Source organism: Artibeus jamaicensis, unplaced genomic scaffold, assembly GCF_021234435.1.
Source record: "Artibeus jamaicensis isolate MK-2021 breed Jamaican fruit bat unplaced genomic scaffold, CSHL_Jam_final scaffold_916, whole genome shotgun sequence".
In the NCBI taxonomy this organism is placed as follows: domain Eukaryota; kingdom Metazoa; phylum Chordata; class Mammalia; order Chiroptera; family Phyllostomidae; genus Artibeus; species Artibeus jamaicensis.
The window spans coordinates 50,733,276-50,746,017 of record NW_026522059.1 but is presented as its reverse complement, the minus strand read 5'-3'; the positions used below and the strand labels follow the sequence as shown (position 1 = coordinate 50,746,017).

Here is a 12,742-nt window from a genome sequence, read left to right as displayed (position 1 = left end):
GCCTGTGATGTTACCTTCTGTCTCACTTGTAGGTCACAGAACAATGCTTTCAAGTCACCAGGGACCCAGGATGCTACACTTGAGGGTCTTAGGTCAAACTGTAGGGTTATGAACAAAAAGGAAGACAAAAGAGAGAGAGAGAGAACATGGCTAGGAAGCTGGTTGGCTGAAATTGTAGGCAGAGTGACTGCTGTTTAGTCTGTGATGCCTTCCCTCACTCACTGCAGTGTGTGCAAGCTTAGATCCCGTCCATGCAGAACCTGAGAAATGATACATACTAAGGTCAGCATATCATAGTCCAACAAGACAAAATGAATCTATTACTTTCACATGTCATCTTTGTGTGGGAGCCATGCTAATCTCTGTATTTTTTAAATGTTAGTATATGTGCTGCCCAAGGGAATGTGTGAATGTATTAATTTTAGTGTTTTGATGATGTTCACAATTTTTTACATTCTGTGTGTTGACCAACTAGAGGGTTGTCACCCTTTTGTCTCTAAATAAAAAAAAACTGAAGCCCATAAAAACTGTATTATACAAAGATTTCTGATACAATTTGCAAATTCTGTGAAAACAACAGGAGAATACTATTTGAATCATATTGTTTGAATTGTTATATTTAAAAAGTATGTTATATTAAACAAGTCTTTAAAATGAAATTGCATGTTGGAGACAACCTCTGTTTTTTAAGTTTTTATTGTATTTTTTATATTACATTTTAGTCCCTTACACCCTCCCCCCCAGCAATCACCACACTGTTGTCCATGTCCGTAAGTCATTTGTCCTTTTTGCTCAGTCTCTCTACCTGCTAACGAAAGGTCCCACATAGCAACAGAGATTGTGAGAAAGAACAAAGATGGAGGAATTACTCAACCTTATATCATCAAACTGTACTATAAGGCCATAGTAATCAAAACAGCCTAGTGCTGGTATAAAAATAGACACATAGATCAATGAAACAGAATAGAGAGCCCAGAAATAAACCCTCAAATTTACATTCAACACTAGCCATTTTGAAGAAGCTATCTGCACCACATGCCTATCCTTGTTTCCCACTATTATACAGGTTAAGCAGATGGAACAATGAGTTATAGGAATTGCAAATGATGCAGTTAATTACTATCCTCAAAAGAATGTTCCTAATTAAATGAAGTAGGGAAAAAGTAGCACCCTGGGGGTCAACTGACCAGAGTTATTGTTGGGAGCCACTTTGTGTAGTATTGGGAATTGTAGCACCATGCAAGCCAGGCCTTGAATAAGGGCCTGTAAGTCTCGACCAGAATGCTGGAAATGCTGGGAGGCAGGCATGACCCGAAGCTAGCACTGAGGGTGCCTGTAGGAAATCTGGCCTAAAGAGTGCATTGTATCCACTGTAGCAAGTTCTGCTGCAACCCTGATAATGAATAACCAGGTGTTTAACTTCAAGGCAGGGAAGAACACTTCTTCCTGAGTCCTGCCTTAAACACCATTTGGTGTCAGTATGTGCTGGAAACCACCCTGCCTTGTTTCAGAAACTATAACCCCCCATGGCTAAAGCTGAGCAGAGAGACCATGAGATGATAAGCCATTGAGGAGACAAAGCTTATCTTCCTTGTAGGGGCACTGCCTCTGCCCCCTTTCTTTTCACCCTACTTGGCCTTGTGCAGATGACTTATTAGCCAATGATGGGTAAGATTCCTTAAAGGAGGGACAACCTAAGATAGTCATGGTCATGAAAGGGCCCTCAGGGAAGGACTTAGGGAAGAACTTAGGGATTTAGGATTTACAGAAAAAGGGGGTGATGGACCCTTACCCCTCAGTTTTGATATAGCCCAAGTCCTCCTTCTGTCTGTAAGAAGTTTCCTAATCTTTTGGCTGCCTTACTTCCCCAACCTGACTTAAGCCTGAAACAATGCCAGAGGTCGGTGTGGCCCTGTGCTGGAAAGGGCAGGTTCCCTGGGGTGATCAGGCCTAAGATGCATAAAATCCTATGAAACCTGCTTTGCTAATACCCTCAATTTAAATGATAAGGGTTCAAGTTTGAAGTGAGTTTGTTCCCTAAAGTTTTTTGGCACTTTAACTATCTGACCCTGACTCAGAATAAACCCTCAGAGTTCATTGATTGTTATCTATTTAATCATTTCTGCCTGACAATGATTGATGAGTTTTATGTGTATGCCCTGTATTCCTATGCAAATTAAACCCAACAAAATCCCATTAAGGAACAGGTTCTGAGTCCCTCTTTTTTGAGAGATCAGCCACCTCTCCTCCCCACATAGATCATGTGTTATTAGACTTATTCTCATTCTCGGTGGATACAGGGCTCTGCAGGCAAAGCTCCCCTACAAGTTTGTCTAACAGACTCTAACCTGAGGTTCATCTCTGTGTTCCTTCTATTGTTACCTGTAAACATCTGTTTTGCATTAACTGTAGCCTTCTAACATTGATTAATGAGCTATGCATGTATGCTATATATCCCTGCACATATTGTTCTGAATAAAAGCCTCAGGAGAAAGGACTTTGGGGCTCTTCTCCTCTGAGAGATTAGCCAGCCTTTTCTCTCCAAGCAGATCTTGCATTCATAGCCTCATTTATTCCCTGACTCCAGTGGACACCAAGGGATGGAGTTCCCCATAGGTTATATTCCCAGCCCTAAGGAATCCATGTCCAGATAGACTTGTACATAAGATGTGGTTGCTGAGAAATATGCCAGTGAATTATAGATACCTCTGATATCTAGGACACTCCTTATTTCTCTTTCTATAAAGTGAGTGGTTGTAAGGGAACTGATACCACATCCAGAGAATACTAACCTTCGAGAGTTAACAAAAATAATAAAATTCCAGGGCATCAACTAGACCTGACATTTGTCTCTTAATATCCAACTGTTGCTCATAAGGGTGTCCCCTGATTCCAATGATGAAAGGAATAGCTTATTTAAATAAGAGACTAAGGTAAAACACATCTAGGTCTTCGCATTTCTCAAAAAGTCCTATCATCCAGAAAATGGGCATTGGGACCACAGTGAATAAAATTAGAGGAGCTGCCTTGGTGGACATGACTAATACTACTTCAGAATGCCACACATTTCATGAGAAATTTAGAGACAGAAATCACTAACATTTATTTAATGTCTATTAATTGTCCTTTGTTAATACACTTTTCTATACCATTAACCCTAGAAGATAACTATATTTATAATTTCTGGTTTACAGGTAAGAATTTGAAATAAAGATAAATAATTTATCAATGATATATTGCTAGGAATTTATGGGTCTGAACTGCAGTCAGAAATCAAGCATGGACAGTCTGATTCAGATTTATACTGTTAACATGTCACTGCTCTTTCTGTCAACCGAGTAATCTGGTAATCATGTTAATATGGCATACAGAAACAAAATATAGTACTTAGTACATAATAAATGGCTGAAGTATTAATAAATGTTAGGGAAATAACACTTATTTCCCTAACATTTACTATAATAATAAAGGTACTGTAGTAAAATTATCTATTGAAATAAAAATAACCATAAATCTATTCCTAAGAATTGCTTTAGTTCTATTAAGTCCATTGGCTATTGTTTAGAGAAAACAATGATGAAGTAAGACAATAAAAATTTTGTATTGTGATGCTAAAACAAAATTGAAATTTACTCAATGTTTTCATAAAACATATATCAAAAAGTTAGCTATTATTATTTTTTTAAAATGCTAGTTGTAGCAAATGGCCCTTTTATTTTATTTATTTATTTTAAGATTTTATTTATTTATCTTTAGAGGGGAAGGGAAGGAGAGAGGGAGAGAAACACCAATGTATGGTTGCCTTTCATGCGTCCCCTGCTGGGAACTGGCCTGCAACCCAGGCATGTGCCCTGACTGGGAATCGAACCTCGATTGTCTGGTTCACAGGCCCACGCTCAATCCACTGAGGTACACCAGCAAGGGCAAAAGGTTAGCTATTATTTAAAAAAACATCATAATATCTCCACAGCACAGAATGCAAAACACATACAAACACATACTTTGGAAAGGAAAACATATCACAAGAGTTCATCATTTCCTTCTTAATTACTCTTTGTTGGCCAATAAATTGAAACATTGTAATAAATCTCAATAAGTTTTTTTTTAACTAGGAACAAGGTAAATTTTGATACAATCTATTGATTCATGTAATCTGAAAGGTAAATATAAATGATCGTAATTTTATTTTTTTATAAAAGTGTGTTAATTTAAAATAGAACCAGAGGCATGGGCACTTGGAACAGACTGAAAGTGACCAGAGGGGAGGAGAGAGGGGGATAATGGTGGAAAGAAGGGGAAGGGACTAGACAAAGAACATGTATGGATGACCCACAGACATGGACAACAGTGTGAGAACTGACTGTGAGAGTGGGCAGTGGGATGGGTGGAGGAGGGCAAAGGAGGAAAACCTGGGACAACTATAATATAATAACAATAAAAATGATTTAAAAAAAACATTTCAGAATTGATCAAAGACACATGGATAAAGCCAAAGGGGGTAGGTTTCAGGAGGAGGGGATTGGTGGGGCAGGGGGGTATGGTGGGGTGAAAAGGAAGACAACTGTATTTGAACAACAGTAAAAAAATATATTAAAAAAAAGAAAAAGGACTTTTTCTCTTATAGCTGTGACATATCATTTTAAAACTGCAAGGCTAAAAGAAGAAAAAAGTAAACAAACACTGAAATCATGTCCCCTAGAGCAACGGATATAAAGGAAAGAAGAAACAAATGGGATCTCATCAAAATTAAAAGTTTCTTCATGGCTAAAGAAAACAGCATTGAAATAAAAAGAGAACCAACTGTACGGGAAAATATATTTGCCAATGATACCTCAGACAAAGGTTTAATCCCCAAAATATACAAAGAACTTACACAACTTCACTCTAAGAAGACAACTAATCCAATTAAAAAATGGGCAAAGGACTTGAACAGACACTTCTCCAAGGATGACATACAGAGGATCCAGAGGCACATGAAGAGATGCTCAATATCATTAGTTATCAGAGAGATGCAAATTAAAACCACAATGAGATACCACTTTACACTGGTCGGAATGGCTATCATAAACAAAGCAACAAACAACAAATGTTGGAAAGGTTGTGGGGAAAAGGGGACCTTAGTTCACTGCTGGTGGGATTACAGACTGGTACAAACATTATGGAAAACAGTATGGAATTTTCTAAGAGAACTAAAAATGAATATGCCTTTTGATCTGGCAATTCCACTGCTAGGATTATATCCTAAGAACCCTGAAACACAAATCCAAAAGAACCTATGCACCCAATGTTTACAGCAGCACAATTTACAATAGCCAAGAGTTGGAAGCAACCTAGGTGCCCATCCCATCAGTAAATGAATGGATCCAAAAACTATGGTACATTTACACAATGAAATTCTACGCAGCACAAAGAAAGAAGGGGCTCCTACCCTTTGCAACAGCATGGATGGAACTGGAAAGCATTATGCTGAGTGAAATAAGCCAGGCGGTGAAAGATAAATACCATATGATCTCACCTTTAACAGGAAGCTAAACAACAAAACAAACAAGCAAGCAAAACCTAACCAAAGACACTGAAATAAAGAACAGGCAGACAGGGACCAGAGGGGAGAGGGTAGGGAATTTCAGGGGAAAAGGAGAAGGATTCACAGAAACAAGTATAAAGGACACATGGACAAAAACTAACAAGGGTGGAAATGGAAGGGAGGTGGGGAGCACTGGGGAGTGGGTGGGCTGAGATGGGAGTAAAAAACAGAAAACTCTACTTGAACAATAATGAAATTTAAAAAATATTAAAAAAATAAAAAACAATCAATGCAAAAATTCAATATAATATATCAGGTTCATGTATATCTTGAAAACCATACAACTTGACCTACTCCACAGCTCATTTCTAATAGTATAAATGTCTTGACATCTTTAATGTAAACAGTACAGACTTATAAAACCATACTTTAAAAATACAGGTTAGTAAGGACAAAGAGCAGCATGGTCCAGAAAGTTTGCACCTTACACATTTCTGCACACAGCAGGTAAGTAATTACCAGGCAGAGAACCTCTAACCTTCACTTTTTCTACTTTGTAGAGTGAGATGTTGAGCAGGAGGCTCAATCTAGTCAACTGTACTAAATATGCAAATAACAAGTAACAAAATGTAGACAGTGTTCAGCGCATGTTGCTAAGTCCCTATAAGAAAAAACATTATTCAGTCCTGGCTGGTGTACCTCAGTGGATTGAGCATGGGCTTGTGAACCAGACAATCGCAGTTCGATTCCCAGTCAGGGAACATACTGGGGTTGCAGGCCAGTTCCCTACAGGCCAGTTCCCAGGAGGGGATGCACGAAAGGCAACCATACATTGATGTTTCTCTCCCTCTCTCCTTCCCTTCCCTTCTAAAGATAAATAAATAAAACCTTAAAAAAAGTAAAGAAAAAAACATTATTTATAGAAATTGATATGCTAAAAACACAATGGCAAAATAGCAAGAATAATTGTCAATTAAAATATGCAATAGCAAAGATATAGGTATTATTAATAGTTCTTAAATTATGTGATTAAATACTGGCACTTCAAGTGAACTATGCCTCCAGTATAATTTTTTTTAGAAAAAGACAATCTAAATAAATTTGAAGGACATTTCAACATTTTTCTGAAATGTTTTTTAGAAGATAAAGGTTTCAAAAGAGGCTGATACCTGGTTCCTATGGTATTAAAACTATATTTTTACTTTAAAAGATAATATAAAGTTGCAGAAGTCAAAACAAATTTAAGATTTTATAAAATAGTAAATTTGCAAGCAGAACATTTATGGAAATAGAAATCCAAAAGTATTAAATTAAGAAAGATGATATAAAAACCTAAACTAGTGTTGAAGGAATTTAAACTGAATAACAGATTGCAAATAACTCTCTTCTTAAAAGGTGAATCCTTGAGATCTGCACAATTGATTTGAGTAAGAAAACCAATTTTTAGCTTTCTCCATACACAGGGGATATGTTCTCACTACCCACACAAAATTTTACTAAACAGAAAATTATTATAGAAGATAAATTGTGATTCATTTTAAATGCTTTAAAGGTTTTCAATTTATTCATAATTCATTAATATTATATATATATATATATATATATATATATATTTCATTTGGAATATGTAAGAAAGATATACTGTAACATTTTATTAAAATCACCAGAGCAATTTAGAATGTTAGGATTTAAAATAAAAATGCTCCCTAGTGCTCATTTTCAGAATGGTATTCTAATCCAGTTTGAAAGGGAATAGATTTCTATAACATAAGTTGTAATAATTTATAAATGTAGTGTTCTTAGACCTACTTAGTTGGGGAAAGGATGACCTGTCAAATTACGTGTCAGAAAATACAGAGGTAAGTTTAAGGTTTATTTGAAAAACAAGATTAGATATCTTGTATATTAAGGTCCTAAAAACAGGAGTGAATCATTTTATTAGTACATCCCATTGCTAAGAGATACTAGCATGATTTAAATAAGGACCATGATTTCCTTTAGAAGGTTCATGAAAACATCATAAGGTTGTGACAAACAGAATGAACATAAGGGTGCCGCAGGACCCAGGAAGTCAGAGGAGTAAGTGGAAGCTACATGAACCTCCTCTCAGGACCAATCTGGAATTACAACTAAACTGTAGAGAAATCATCCTAAATAACCAGCCAGAGAGAAGCCTTATAACGAAGGAGAGACAGAAGAAACCACTTCACTACAACAAGGCTGGTAGGGAGTACAGAGAAAGCCTGAGGAGGCTGAATGGGCTCCACAGAAGGCAGCTGAGGTTCCTGACAGATATTTAAGTGGCCAGGGGGTTCCCCCTGAGAAGTGTAGGGCCTAAAACCCAAGCTGGGACCCCCAGCCTACTGAATCAGAATCAGAAAGGAATCCAGATAACCTCCAACTGTGAAAATCAGCGGGGTTCCTGTCTTCTAGGGAGAGATGGCTAGAGACACAGAGAGCCTCTAAAAGAGAAGCTCGGCACAAAATTCTGTTTGCAGCCACTTGCCCTGGACCAAAGCAGAGGGAGGTGAGAGGGGACTAGAGAAGCTTGAGGAAATTCTCTTGTCATTGGCTCTGGGGAAAGAACTGGACGCACAGCTGCCAGGATTGCTGTGCTGAGTCATCCCCCAAATTGCAGAAGCCATCTCCTCAGTCAGAGCACTCCTCCCCAAATGACATCAGCCTGCAGGCAAGCAATAGCTCCACCTGTAGAAATTATTCAGTCCCACCCTGTGGTACTTAAACCTGGCTTTCAATTATAGCTAGAGGCTATATCATTGATAAGTTTAACAATTGAACCTGAATATTCAAAAAAGCTACCAAAATGGAAAGACAAAGAGACAGAATGCCAATGAAAGAACAAGAAAATTCTCCAGAGAAAGAACTAAAGGTAATGGAAATGAGAGATTTATCAAATAAAGGGCTTTGAGTAATGATTATAAGTATAATCAACAGCATGAAAAAATACACAGAAACCATAAAATGGACCAGTCAGAACTAAAGAATGCAATGTTTGAAATATGTAATACACTGGAAGGAATAAACAGTAGGTGAGATGAAGCAGAGGATCAAATGAGTGATTTGGAATATAAGGTAGAAAAAACACACAAGCAGAGAAGCAAAAAGTAATACAATTTTTTTTTAATTTGGAAAGCTTAGAAATATTTTGGAAAACATGAGGCATAACAACATCTGCAGCATGGAAGTATCAGAAGGAAAAGAGAGCGAGCAGGGAATCAAGAACCTATTTCAAGAAATAATTACTAAAAACTTCCCTAATCTGGTGAAAGAAAGAGATATATACATCCAGGAAGTTCAGAGAGTCTCAACTAAGGCAGACTGAAAGAGGCCTATACCAAGACACATCATAATTAAAAAGACAAGGAGTGAATCCTAAAAGCCACAAGAGGAAAGCAAGTAGTTCTATTAAAGGAACACCGATTAGGCTGTCATCTGATTTCTAAACAGAACCACTTCAGGACAAAAGAGAGTGGCATGAAATAGTCAAGGTGATGAAAAGTAAAAACCTACAACCAAGGCTACGTAATCCAGCAAAGCTATCATTTAAAATTGAAGGAGAAATAGAAGCTTCTCAGACAAGAAAGAGTTAAAGTTTGTTAACACCAAACCAATACTGCAACAAATGTTAAAGGGCTTGCTTTAAGAAAAAGAAGAGGAGAAAGAAAAAAACAGAGGAAATTAGTCTAAGAATAAAATGACACTAAATAGGTATCTCTCAATGATCACCTTAAATTTAAATGGCTTAAATGTTCCAACCAAAAGACATAGGATTGCTGAATGGATAAGAAAACAAAACCCATACATATGTTGCATCCAAGAGATCCCTCTCAGATGGAAAGATACACACAGACTAAAAGTGGAGGGATGGAATTAGATATTTCATGCAAATGGAAAGGTAAAAAAGGCTCAGATAGCAGTACCTATATCTGACAAAATAGACTTAAAAATCAAGGCTATGGTAAGAGACAAAGACACTACATGATGACAAAGGAGACAATCCAACAAGAGGATATAAACTAAGTTAACATTTGCTCACCCAACACAGGAGCACCTAAATATGATGTAACTCTGATAGACATAAAGAGAGAGATCTACAGAAATACAGTCATGGTTGGGAATTTTTAAACCCCATTTAATTAAATGGATAGATCTTCCAGACAGAAAATCAACAAGAAGACAGTGTCTTTAAATGACACACTAGATCAAATAGACTAATCAATATCTTCAGATCACTTCACCCCAAAGCAGCAGAATGTTCATACTTTTCAAGTACATGTGGAATGTTTTCTAGGACAAGACTGCATGCTAGGACACAAAACAAGTGTCAATAAATTTAAGAAGACTGAAATCATATCAAGCATCTTCTCTGAACAGAATACTATGAAACTAGAAATCAATCACAAGAAAAGCACTGAAAAACCTGCAAAGACATGGAATCTAAAGAACATGTTATTAAACAATTAATGGATAAACAATGAGATCAAGAGAAAAATGAAACAATACCTTAAAACAAATGGAAATGAGGACACAACAATCCAAAATCTGTGGAACATTGGGAAAGCAATCCTGAGAGGGAAATGAATAACATTACAGGTCTATTTAAACACACACACACACACACACACACACACGAAAAAAGGTAATATAAATAATCTAACTTCACACTTGAAGAAGGAACTTCACACTTGAAGAAGGAACTTGAAGAAGAATAATAAACAAAACACAAAGTGAGTAGAAGGAAGGAAATAATAAAGATCAGACCACAAGTAAATGAAATAGAGTCTAAAAAATGATAAAAGATCAATGAGTCCAAGTGTAGTTTTTTTGAAAAGAGAAACAAGGTCAAAAAATTTTTAACCTGACTCATCAAGAAAAAAGTGAAAGGGCCAAATAAATAAAATCAGAAATGAAAAAGAAGGAATAACAACTAACACCAAAGAAATACAAAGGATTGTTAGAAAATATTATGAACAAATATATGCCAACAAACTGGACAATTTGAATGAAATAGTTTAATTTCTAGAATATTCCAAAACGAAATCAGGAAGAATCAGAGAATGTGAGCAGACATTACACCTAGTGAAGTTAAAGTAGTAATCAAAAAACTTGCACCACACAAAAGCCCTGGACTGGATGGCAAACATATCAAGAACTAACATCAGTCCTTCTCTTTCATAGTATTCAAGAGGAGGGCAGGCTCCCAAACTCATTTCACAAGGTCAGCATTATTCTAATTCAAAAACCAGGTAAAGACACTATGAAAAAAGAAAATTATGGGCCAATATCCCCGATAAACGTAGATGCTAAAATCCTCAACAAAATATTAGGAAAGTGAATACAGCAATGCATCAAAGAGATCATACACCATGATGACTGAGATTTATTCCATGAATGCAAGGTCGGTACAACATTTGCAAATCAATAAATGTGATTCACCACATAAACAAAATGAAGGATAAAAACCATATGTTCATATCAATAGATTCAGAAAAAGCTTTGGATAAAATCCATCACACATTTATGATATAAACTCTCAGCAAAGGGGGAACAGGGGGAACATACCTAAACATAATGAAGGCCATATACAACAAATACACTGCCAGCATCGTATTTAGTGGGCAGAAACTATAAGGGTTCCCTTATAGTTCAGGAAGGGAACCTTAACAAGTGGGTGCTCAAAAAATGGAAAAGAAGAAGTAAAACACTTGTTACTGAATGTTTGCCAGGTGATATAATAATGTATATTAAGGACCCTAAAAACTCCCTCCAAAAAGCCATAAGATCAGGAACAAGACATCTTCTCTTATTCAACAGAGTACTGGAATTTTTAGCTACAACAATCAGACAAGAAGAAATAAAGGACATATAAATTGGAAAGGAAGAAGTAAAACTGCCATTTTTTGCAGAGGATATGATACTGTACATAGAGAAACCCAAGGATTCCATTAAGAAACTATTAGAACTGAGAAATGAATTCAGCAAAAAAGTAGCAGGATACGAAATTAATATCCGGAAATCAGTTGCATTTTTTCATGCCAAAAATGAATAACAGAAAGGGAGATTAAGAAAACAAGCCCATTCACAATTGCTGCAAAAAGAATAAAATACCTGCAAATAAACCTAAGCAAGAATTAAAAGACCTGTACTTGAAAAATTATGAGACACTGAAGAAAGAAACTGAAGAAGATAAGTGGAAACACATATCGTGTTCATGGATAGGAAGAATGAACATCATTAAAATATCCATACTACTCTAGCAATCTATAGATTTAATGTAATTCCTATCAAGAATCCAATGACATATTTCACAAAAATCAACCAAATATTTCACAAGAGCCTCCCCCTACCAATAAAAAAGCAACAGCAATCCTGAAAAAAAAGGATATAGTTGGAGGAATCATACTACCTAAAATCAAACTATACCATAAGGCCATAGTAATCAAAAGAGCATTGTGCTGGCATAAAAACCAGACACATACATCAATGGAACAAATATAGAGCCCAGAAATAAACTCATGACATTGTAGTCAATTAATATTCAACAGAAGAAATGAACACATACAGTGGTTTAAGGCAGTTTATCAATAAATGGTGGTGGAGAGATACATGCAGAAAAATGAAACTAGACCACCTTCTCATACCACACAGGAGAATAAAGTCAAAATGGATCCAGGACTTAAATATTAGACCTGAAACCATAAAAATCCTAGAAGAAATCATAGGCAGAGAAAACTCAGACATTTCTCTTAACAATATTTTTATCAGATACATCTCAACAGGCAATGAAAACAAAAGAAAAAATAAACAAATGGAAATATATCACATTAAAAAGATTCTGCCCAGCAAAGGAAATCAACAAATAAAAAGACAACCCACAGAATGGGAGAATATATTTGCTGAAACATCTTATAAGGGGTTAATATTCAAAATTTATAAAGTATTTAACAAAGCTCAACACCAACAAATAAGCCCAAATAAAAAATATGCTGAGGACCTGAATAGACATTTATCTAAAGAGGACATGCAGAGCCAGTCAGAGAAAGACAAATATATGATTTCACTCATATGTGGAATTTAATTAACAAGCTTAACTAACAAGGAAAATCGGGATAGATTCATAATGGAGACAATGGAGAGCAGGATGACAGTTTATGAGGTGGGTGGGAGGTTAGGGGGTGGGAGATTGAGCAAAAAGGA

The 12,742-nt window shown here is 36.2% G+C and overlaps 1 protein-coding gene and 1 non-coding gene across 2 annotated transcripts in view; both read right to left on the bottom strand.

The window, feature by feature from the left end:
- SNTG1 (syntrophin gamma 1) overlaps window positions 1–12,742 on the bottom strand; it is a 364,140-nt gene that overhangs the window by 76,473 nt on the left and 274,925 nt on the right. The window lies entirely within an intron of this gene.
- On the bottom strand, window positions 303–404 carry LOC119035925 (U6 spliceosomal RNA). The gene has a single exon (XR_005079904.2). It is a non-coding gene; the product is annotated as a U6 spliceosomal RNA (small nuclear RNA).